The 10229-nt window shown below is 39.3% G+C and overlaps 1 long non-coding RNA gene across 1 annotated transcript; it reads right to left on the reverse strand.

Annotated features, from left to right (window-relative positions):
* Window positions 1-992: 992 nt before the first annotated feature.
* On the reverse strand, window positions 993-5623 carry LOC104873768. The gene is made up of 3 exons (XR_783586.1): window positions 5408-5623; window positions 2531-2579; window positions 993-1065 (listed from the first exon to the last, which is right to left on the reverse strand). It is a non-coding gene; the product is annotated as an uncharacterized LOC104873768 (long non-coding RNA).
* Window positions 5624-10229: the final 4606 nt, after the last annotated feature.

The following is a 10229-nucleotide window of genomic DNA, read 5'->3' on the forward strand; positions in this document are numbered from 1 at the left end:
TTCTGTCACGCTTTTTTTTTTTTTTTAATCAAAGGAGCCACACAGAAACCTAAATCTGGTATCAGCAGGAGTTTCATATAAGAAGAAAAGAAGAACAGTACATCTTAATGAAACTGCAATTTCCGGGTAATATAATAAAATTCACCTATCTACAAAGCCATCCTACTATTGAGTTGGCTCATTCTCAGCACCTGGTTTCATGCTGCGGTTTTAGCAGACCAACATAACAGAAGTGACAGTCCTTCACAGCATCAGGGCCCTGGGGGATTTTCGACTTTTTTCCTGTCTTCCTTTTTTTTTTTTTTTAACTTTCTCTATTTTCTTTCTCCCTTCTCCCCCTCTTTCTTTGCTCTTCTTTCATAACAGAAGAGAGAATCTGCTACTTTTCATAACCTATTAATTCCCTTGCATCCTCAGAACATTCACCTTCAAAGCACCCACAGTTGGAGGAGCCAGATTGCCTGCAGCAGGCACAAGCCGCCCTCCAGCTTCCCTTTGCTGATCACTTTGTTAATTCCCAGATAAATGAAAGAGAGCCCATTCTCTCTCCTCCCCTCCTCTTCCTAATGTAGACCAATCAGGAGTCTCTAAGGACTTTCCTATATGACTTCCCATTTCACACCACAGATGGTTTAGATAAAAACTATTAGTTTCATTTATTCAAACAGCTTCATTTCACCAAAATGAGCCTATTTTTAGCATGTTGCCTAAAGGTTTGTTTTCACATTTTTGTAGATGTAAAGCAGTTTTGCTGATTTCTCATGCTTTAATCATGTCTTTCCTACCACCCAACAAGCTTTTGGACTAAATGGATCTGATGAACCTTCTAAGAGGGAATGCACTTTTTTAAAAAATGACATTAGAATTGCTTTACAAATTTGATTTATGTATATTTTATACAACCTTTGAATGTTTGCATTTTTCCATGAGGTTAGTTTTGATCATTTCAATTTCAGCATAAGCACAGTATTTGATCTGTCAAACATAATGATGCCAGCTCTTTATCTTGGTTTTATCTTGATGCTGTTACTCTGGAGAATATTTCCATTTGGACAACATACCACACTGGAAAAAAGATACTGTAACTCTTCAGAAAATACAAGTTCAAAGAGAGAAACTACAAATAAATAAGTCAAAACTGTACCCGCTTTTGCTTATTGCTCAGAGTTGATGTAAACTGCATGCTGGATTTTACCTTAGGTTCAGTTCCTCTGGTAACACAAGAAAAAACCCTGCTAAATTATTTAAAGATGAAAATGACAGGTTGACCTATACAACATCAACTCTAGTTGATAACACAGTAAGAACTCTATGGTGGTGTGAAACTTGATAGATTTCTTCAAATAGATGATATGAGTCACCCAACTTGATTCCAACTCCAGTACCCGCTATTCCATCTCCTTTAGGCCTATTTCTGTCTTTATTTTCCCTGGAGATATCACATGTACCTGTGGGACTGGTGCTGAGAGAGATGAAAAGATTCACATTCCCCCCATCATTTCTCCTACATTTAAGGAGTAACCATCAAGATTACCATTCCCACAGATGTGTGAAAGGCACCAAGGACTAACACTATCTAAGACCGACCTAGAGCATGTCAACATCTGAGCCTTATTTTTTGGCCAGTAGGTTTAAAAAGAGATCTTTAATTATTTTCTAACCGACTCAGATATAAGCATAACCATCCATCCTGGATGTGATAGAACAAGGTGATTTTCACTGGCTGTTTATAGTTGTAGACCTATACCCTCATTTCTATGTACATGAAAGGAGGAATGATAGACTAACACTGCATTCCTCAAACTTTTTACTGTATTAAAGGTATATCTTGTAGCTTCAATCCCAGATAATCTAATAGAATTAATCTGCCCTGGAATCTGTGCTTTATAGCTATCCCAGAAGAATCCTATGTTGGTGTTCACAGACTAGTTAAATAAGAGGAGGTCAAGGTGATCTTGCCATTGGCTTTAAAGACTCAAAGACTTAGCCGGGCATGGTGGCACATGCCTGTAATCCCAGCACTCGGGAGGCTGAGGCAGGAGGATCACTGTGAGTTCAAGACCAGCCTGGGCTACACAGTGAGTTCCAGGTCAGTCTCCACTACATAGGGAGACCCTGTCTCAAAAACAAACAAACAAACAAAAAGACTCAAAAACTTGGCTGTGCATGGTGGCACACATCTGTAATACTACTTGGAGCACTTGGAAGGCTGAGGCAGGAGAATCATCATGAGTTCCAGGCCAGCCTGGAATAGGACAGGATAGATAGGATAGTGACATCCTATCTTAAGAAAGAAAGAAAGAAAGAAAGAAAGAAAGAAAGAAAGAAAGAAAGAAAGAAAGAAAGAAAGAAAGACTCTCTGTTGCCAAAGCATAGGATTGGCATAAACTTGAACAATTAGCTTTGAATAATAAAATTGGATGACTAGGTTACCTGACAAAAGCTCTAAGTTTGTCTCACACAACAAGATACCTAAAGATAGAAGGCTACAAGTGTACCGAGCTCATCAATGCTGTCTTCCTCAACATACTTAGTGTGTGTAGGCATTCATCTCAGCTTTTGCTTCCTCCTGCAGTATTCTAGGAAGGAAGAAGAGGAAGAACAAAGAGACAATGAAAAGAGCAATGCCTGTCAGGAAGCCACACACTTTCCCAGAAATCCCCAACAGACTTTCACTTACATCTCCTTGGTCTTACATAGTCAGTCATCCTTTGCTACTCACTGCTCCCTCAATTCAACCAGTGTTCTACTGGCCAGAAATATAGGGAGAATCAGTTTTGCAATAAAATCAGCAACGTCCACCATACCAAATTCCATCGCTCAGTGAAGTTGTTTTCTATCACACCATTCCTGACTTTGTTCTTGAAAAATATTCAGAGATTCCCTGACTGCCAGTTTCATACAATTTACATTTTCTGCTTATCTTCTGTAAGTTCTCTGCTGCTTTTGACAACTATGAAATCCTCCTCCAAGCCTCCTTCTTCAGTCTTACCTCTCCTAAATACTAACCCATAATTCTGCGACCATCAGCAGACAACTCCACCCACACCTCATGATCACTTGCCATTAAATTACCTGAAACAACGTTATGACTTTCCAATAAATACTCAACCCTCCTCTCAAGCTCTCTTTGTTAGAGGATAGCATCCTGACTCTTACCTAGCTTCCTAAGTTAGGATTTTTCATGTCCTTAACACTTCTTCCATCCTTCACGAAGATGGAGCCATTGGGTTTGTTGATGCTAAGTTCTGATTAGCTCACATTTCCAGAATTATTATCCACCCATTTCTCTCTCGACCTTTATCACACACTTCTGCATTTTCCCTGGACCATCACTGACCAAAGTAGTCTCCAAGTTTACAGACAGCTCTTGTTTTCTTTTCTTATAATATTGAATATTATAAACCTATACTATAATGGTATCTCTTGAGGCTCTTCTCTTGCTTACAGATTAAAATTCTAACAGTTAAGCTTATTTCAACCATGCAAAATCAAACACCAATCTGCCTCACTTGCTACTGCTTCTCAATTTTCCTTTCTAGTATTCTAAAATTGGACAACTAAATTTCTTGTCTACCCTAAAATAGTAGGCTATGAGGTTCTGCATCTATAATTACTCTTCCTACTTTCTTCTCATTTTTGAAAACTTCTTCTCAATAACTTGAACATTGCTTTCCAATATTCCATAGCATTTGGTCCACTTTTGAAAGTTTTAAAATATATTATATTTGCCTTTGTGTTTATTTCTGACTAGATTGAGAATTCCTTAGGTATGTTCAGCTTTATGATCTTTGCTGTACCCACGTAAACAATGCTAGGTAAAAATAATAAGTGTATAATAAGTGTTGAATGAATGGTGTGTTTTGTTCTTCCAGACAAAATCTCACAAGTACATGATGGTATTCTAGACAAAGAGACATAGGATCATCCTTTGGAGTCTTTCTAAAATAAGACCTAACACCTAAAATAGGACCTAACACTTACAAATTAACCTCAACACCTAAAGAGGTTGTGTCCTGTTAAAAGAAGTTTGGAGCTTTGCTTTTTTAATTCTGAAGAATTGCATAATGGAATTGCACATGCAAAAATGAACCAAGAACTGAGTTTATGGGGCTAAAAAAGAGCTAAATTGCTCAGGGGAAAAAAAGGGGTGCAGATAATTTTTAAAGGCAGAGAGTATTTTACACAAAAAGGAGTGAGGAAAAAAATGAAAAAGAACGAGCTAATGGAAACAGCCAACTAATAAGAGTCTAAGTCTCTGAAAGAGATGAAACAGCCAATGTTGTCTATTAGTTATATACTTTCAGGATAATGCCAAACATTTTTTCAAGGAAAAATTAAAGTAATGTTCACTGCTGCATTGTGTGCAACACCTAAGACTGAAAATAACCTATATATGCATTCACAGACAAATGGATAAGTTGTGGAATAATCATAAAATGAAATACATTATTGCTGTTAAATATTCCAAAATTAAAATTTTTCAATTTTAATCCCAAATACCAGATAACCTAAGAACATTTAAGTGTAGGAATATTACATTTGAAATAGTTTCCATTTTGATATTAAACATTAATCTCACTCAATATTAAATTTTGAACTCTCTACCCCCACAGTTTCATAAAAATCTTTTATACCCATAAGAATTTACATATACAACTTTTGTAGATGTCCCAGGAAGAAGCTTAGTTGCAGGTCTCAGTCAGCACACTGGGAGAGTGACAACTTGAATAATGTGACAAGATCAAAAAAATCTATCCAAAGTCAGCAAATACTGGGGCCAGAAATAAGAAGATGTATGAAGACTATTCTCTTCCCCACTGCCCAAGAGTCCACTGGAAGCACCAAAAGAGTTCTGGGTTTCCATAAGATACCAATGGGAGACTTTGAGACGCTCTTTCCAGGTCTTCAGGAGCAGTACAATTTCAGATGACCCAGCCACATGCGATGGCTGTGACCTTAATTCATAATAAAGACAGATTTCCAAAGTATTTTGACAAATTGTGACTTCTATAATCAGATTTTCCTGTTTCTTCTGTTTATTCTGTGACAATTTTACATTTTCCCCTATTATTTAGGGTGGCTAGGCTGGAGAAGAAAAGAATAGAAAATTGCTCATTTAATTGTTTTTCTGTTTCAAAGAAATTGTATTCTGACACTGGCTCTACTCAGGCTATGTGCGTCCTGAATGGGATAAAGTCTAACCTTCACACTAATATACCAGAAGGTTACCAAAGCAGAAATCCACACTAACTGGTGGCACAGCCTCTCACCCATGTGGAACATTCTTAGGCAAATTCCTCTTTCTCTAAATTGATTTTTTTCCAAAGCCAGGCATTTGAGATGATTAGAAGTGCTCACATCAAAATAAGTCATTGAAAATGTACTGAAAACGTCTTATTATTACCTGCACAGGTAGATGTGGCTTGTCTCTCAGAGGTTCATCTGTTCCAATTTTGGTCCCCAGGGTGGTGATGTTGAGGTGTTGAGACCTTTAAGTAGTAGGGCCTTGTGGCTTATCCTTCGGACACTGGCAATGCCCTCAGAAGGGATCTGGTGGTTCCCACAGGGCCCAAGTAGTTCTAGTGAGAAGGTCATTACAAGAGTAAGCTCTCCCTGCATCTTTTTCTGGCTTCTTGTCTGGCAATGTGAATGTTTCCTCTTGCATGTGCTCCCACCATTGTGATGCTATCCAGTATGAGGCTTTTAAGAGATGTTGCCATACACTTGGACCTCCCAAACTACAGAATAGATGAAACTCTTTTCTTTCAAAATGCTCATTCTCAGATATTTTGGTATAGTAATGAACAATATACCAATACCGGTACTCTACGAACTCCACTCTCAATACAGTATTTCCACAAAGCAGTAGGGATGAGAGAATGAAATGGGTACAAAAGAGGCATAATACATGAATTAAATGGAAATGTGATTTGACAAGTCATCTTAAGAGCTTGAACGTTTTCAGTTTGTCTCAAGGCCCTGCCAAAATGTATCTTTAAAATGGCCTCATGAGATTGATTCCTCCAAAAGGCCGCACCAGAATGGTATATATCCACACAAGCACCCCTGTGAGGATAGGGAGGTTACAGAGAAACAAGAAGGTCCTAAAGGAGCCACTGATGACAGAAACTTCTAAAACTGGAAAGGGGAAATGATGGTGACTAAAACATTTTAGTTTTAGATCATCTCAGCTCTGAGCAATTCAAATAACAAGTCTCCTCTGAAAGGCTATCTTAATACTATATCTGTAGCAAGCTTAACCTGAGACTTTCCTTCTCTTAAACCTGCCAGGCAAGTAGTTCAAGGAACAAACAGTTCATTGATGAACCCCCCTTTTTTCTCTTTTCCACTGTTTTAATGTCTATGAGTCATTTATTTAATTGAGAATTCTATCTGATGCAGCTATCCAAGAAGATATAATTTGAAAACCAAAATGATACCGATGGTTTTTGTGGAAGAGTGGCAATTTCTCTTCATTTGGGAACTTCAGCCAGGAGAGTGACTGGCTGGTATGTTGGTAGGGGCTTCCTGGCCTTTGACTTTGCTTTTGGTTTATTTGTTAAGTTTTTAATTGGAGCTTTCTGGTTCTCTGTGTATTTTTTTAAAAAAGTGAAATCTCAGAAGAGATCGTTTGACTTCCCCCACATAAGCAAACTTACCTTCTTGCCGTCACTCCCCACCTTACCTGTGTCGGCCTCTCCCCCGCCCTCCTCCTCCACTTGTTTCCCTTCTCTTTCTCATCCAAGTACAGTACATTAAAGAATCGCTTAGGAAAATAAACCTCATTCCTCCTTCAACCGCGTAATGAAGAAACTATTGAATGGCATGATTTTTAGGTTGTTTTTGGAAATTAACGCAGCTTTAAGACTACTCAAATTATTCCAAACTAAATTCTAACCAGAAAGTTTCTTTGTTTATACTGTATCATGGAGTAAGGGAGCGGCATTGAAGGCAATGCCATTTTTAAGAAAAATAGGAATCGGTGCTTACTGCAAAGGTGAGCTTGATGTCTTTACGGTGACATCTGAAAGAGAATTTTCTAATTCCTGCTAAGATAATGCTGGTCCTGGAACTCTATAGTATGTGTTTTTATTCAGCTATATTCAGCATACTGTGTTCTGGGAAAAGACCAAGTGTCTTATTGGGAGGAGGGATGAAGGCTGTTCAGAATCTAAACTGCTAGTCTACTCACCTGAAAGTACAACTCTCTTATAAAAATAGGTGTAGGCCCAAGTGCCATGAGTATAAAAACAAAAAAACAAAAAAACAAAAAACAAAAAAGAATGTGAGAAAGCTTTAGGCTAATAAAAAATTAAAAAAATAAAAACTACCTCTTTGTAATGTTCCTTTGGGACCATATTTTTGTGATTTTTACTAAAATCCATAGTGAAAATATAGTCAATGCTGATTTCTCCTGGCCAGAGTGTGCAGGAAGCTAGCAGACCATGGGCAGAACCAGCCACACAGCTTGGTAGAGACGTGAAGGCTCCAGACTGCACTGGCCACATGTGTTTGACAAGCTATAGTTTTCTAAGACCATTTGCAAGGCACTAGAAAAAGTCCATGAGATGGGTTCAGTGTCAAGAGGCAGGGACTCAAAGACAAGATTGTGTATCATCCAAATAAATTTGTGCAAATACAAACAGGATCCTGCTAACAATTACACTGGACCAGTGGAGTAAACAGGGCCATCATGTACAAAGCAGGTTGTAGGTACATCCTACTTCTCAGCCACATGGTCGATGGACAACTGACTTAACCTCACAGAAGCCTATATTTCTTCATTCAATAAACTTGACTGAACGAATTCCAATACCTCAGGGTTGATCAGTCTACAGAATACAATGAAATGTTAGGTCAAACACTGTACAAATTCAGGATACTGCATAAATGAGTCACCTTTGGAAATGTGTCCTGAAATAGTAGGTTGCATCTGCCCTGGAACCAGAGTTTTCAGGCCTCCACTTTTCACTCCACAGAACAGTCTAACAGTCCCCTGGCAGTTTTCTGTGCCAAGGCTCTGAGCCAAGATTTCTCAGGAAGGCATGTGTTTCTCTGGTCTCTGAACACATTTCACTATCCAAACTCCACAGAGTGGTCACAAACGACTCTCTAAGGGAACACACTCTCCTTGTCATCGTATGACTGCAGACACTCAGGCAGCCAGTGTCCAAGTACTCCATGGTCCCTTAAATACACACCTAGTCTTGGCAGATGACTTTTAAGTCAAAGACATTTAAAAACATCTATTTCAAAAGTCTCTCCTCTTTCCCTCACTTTCTCTGCCTCTAGACATCCAGAAAGTACAATAAAATCCTGAGTATACTGGCACAGTACCCTCAGGTATAAATCATGTAAGTATGGCGATAAACATAGAAAATGACCACACACACACACACACACACACACACACACACACACACAAGTGCAGACACAGGAACTCTAACCCCAAATTAACCAAACATATGTGTATTAGTCAATTTACTATCATTGTACAGAAATAGCTGAGTTGATGAACTTATAAACAGGTTTTGGCTCATGGTTCTGAAGGTTTTAGCCCATGACCAAGTGGTCCCATTGCTTTGGGCCTCAGGTAAGAAACCACATCATGATCACAGCACATGGCAGAGCAAAACCATTCACATTACAAGCCAGGGAATGAGACAGAGGATGGGTTCTCACAAATCCCTTCGAGGGCAGGCCTCCGATGCCCTAAGGACCTCCCATTAGGTCTAAAATCCTAAAAGTTTCACCAATTCCCAACAACACCACCCTGAGGATGAAGCCTTTAACACAAGAACATTTGAGTGACACTGACCTAAACCACAGCAATAGGAAATAATCCAAGGGGAAAGAGTTGCACCAGTTTTTGCCTACAATAAAAGCTAAGCCACATATGGCATGTTTAGTGTGTGTCACAATATGACATCAAGAAGGCTTCTTTCAGCATGGAGGTGCTTATTCTCTAGCTATTCAGAGTTGCACTAGCAGCCTCTTAGCCAGGATATCCCTTGAGAATTCTCTCAGCCCAGAAAGCTGCCTTGCCTATGGTCATAGCCACTTCTCTGAGGCAGCACATGTGGTTGAAATGAAGCCCAGGATCCTTGCATCTGCAGGGCCAACCCAGCCCCACATCTCCAGTTCAACCTTGATGATCTCATAGAGATCATCTTTCTGTTCTTTCCATTTTCCTTCCTGTTCTAGGGGGACCATCTTAGCCACTTTCCTTGTTGCTGAGACACAATGCCTGACACCCACAACTTAAACATCCAGGGGGTTATTTAGGCTCACAGTTTTTAGAGGCTTCGCAGATCATCAGTCTGCTGCATGGCAGGAATGGCAGTGAAAAGGCCTGGGTGAAGGAAAGTTGCTAACGTCACAGCAGAGAGGGAAGGGGAGGGCCAGGAAAGGAGATATATACCTGAATACCTTTCCAGATCATACACCCAGTGACTCACCTCGAACCAGGCCCCACATCCTAACAGGAAGTCAGATATAACTCATGGTCCAGTCACCTTCCAAACAGTGAAGGCTTTGGAGGTGTACCCCAGCTCCAACCCCTATTAGGGGCCATTCCAAGAATATTCCCTAACAACATTCTTACACACATATCTCCATTCCAGAGCCCATATCCCAGGGAACTCAACCTAAGACAATGCACTATTCTCTCTAGTTTCTGTGAGGAAAGAAGAAATACTAATAAATTAAAGATGTGTTAAGCATGTCCCTCCAATTGACCAAGGCAGGTCTCTCCCAGGAGTGAGCCAGTGAGAGACATTCAGCAGTCAGTCTTCAGCCACGCAGCACTCAAGGAAGACACAGGCACATCCAGCCCATAGGATGAGGAGCTTTTCCTACCAACAAGTATGGAATCATTTAGCTGTTATCTTAATAAAGACTTTGAAAAGAAACTGTATATATAATATATGCATATCATATACTATATATGTACGTTCCTTATTTTTAAGGTTGCTTATTTTTCAAAATATCTAACATGGCATTAAACGTCTCTAGGAAAAAAGAAAAATTGCCCAATTCTTATCATTTGCCTGTTCATTTGGGTAAATCTACGTGAGCTAGGGATGGTTCAAAGTCCAAAGACTAGTTCTATATTCCTGTACTTTAATTCCTATTGCACTGAAGAATTTGCTTCTAGCTCTATTCTTTGCTGAGTGCCATAAGGAAGGGAAATCCCTCTCATATTTGATCTTTCATCTTTCTGTAAA

This window comes from Fukomys damarensis, unplaced genomic scaffold (assembly GCF_012274545.1).
Source record: "Fukomys damarensis isolate Sample0158 unplaced genomic scaffold, DMR_v1.0_HiC HiC_scaffold_5, whole genome shotgun sequence".
NCBI classification, from domain to species: domain Eukaryota; kingdom Metazoa; phylum Chordata; class Mammalia; order Rodentia; family Bathyergidae; genus Fukomys; species Fukomys damarensis.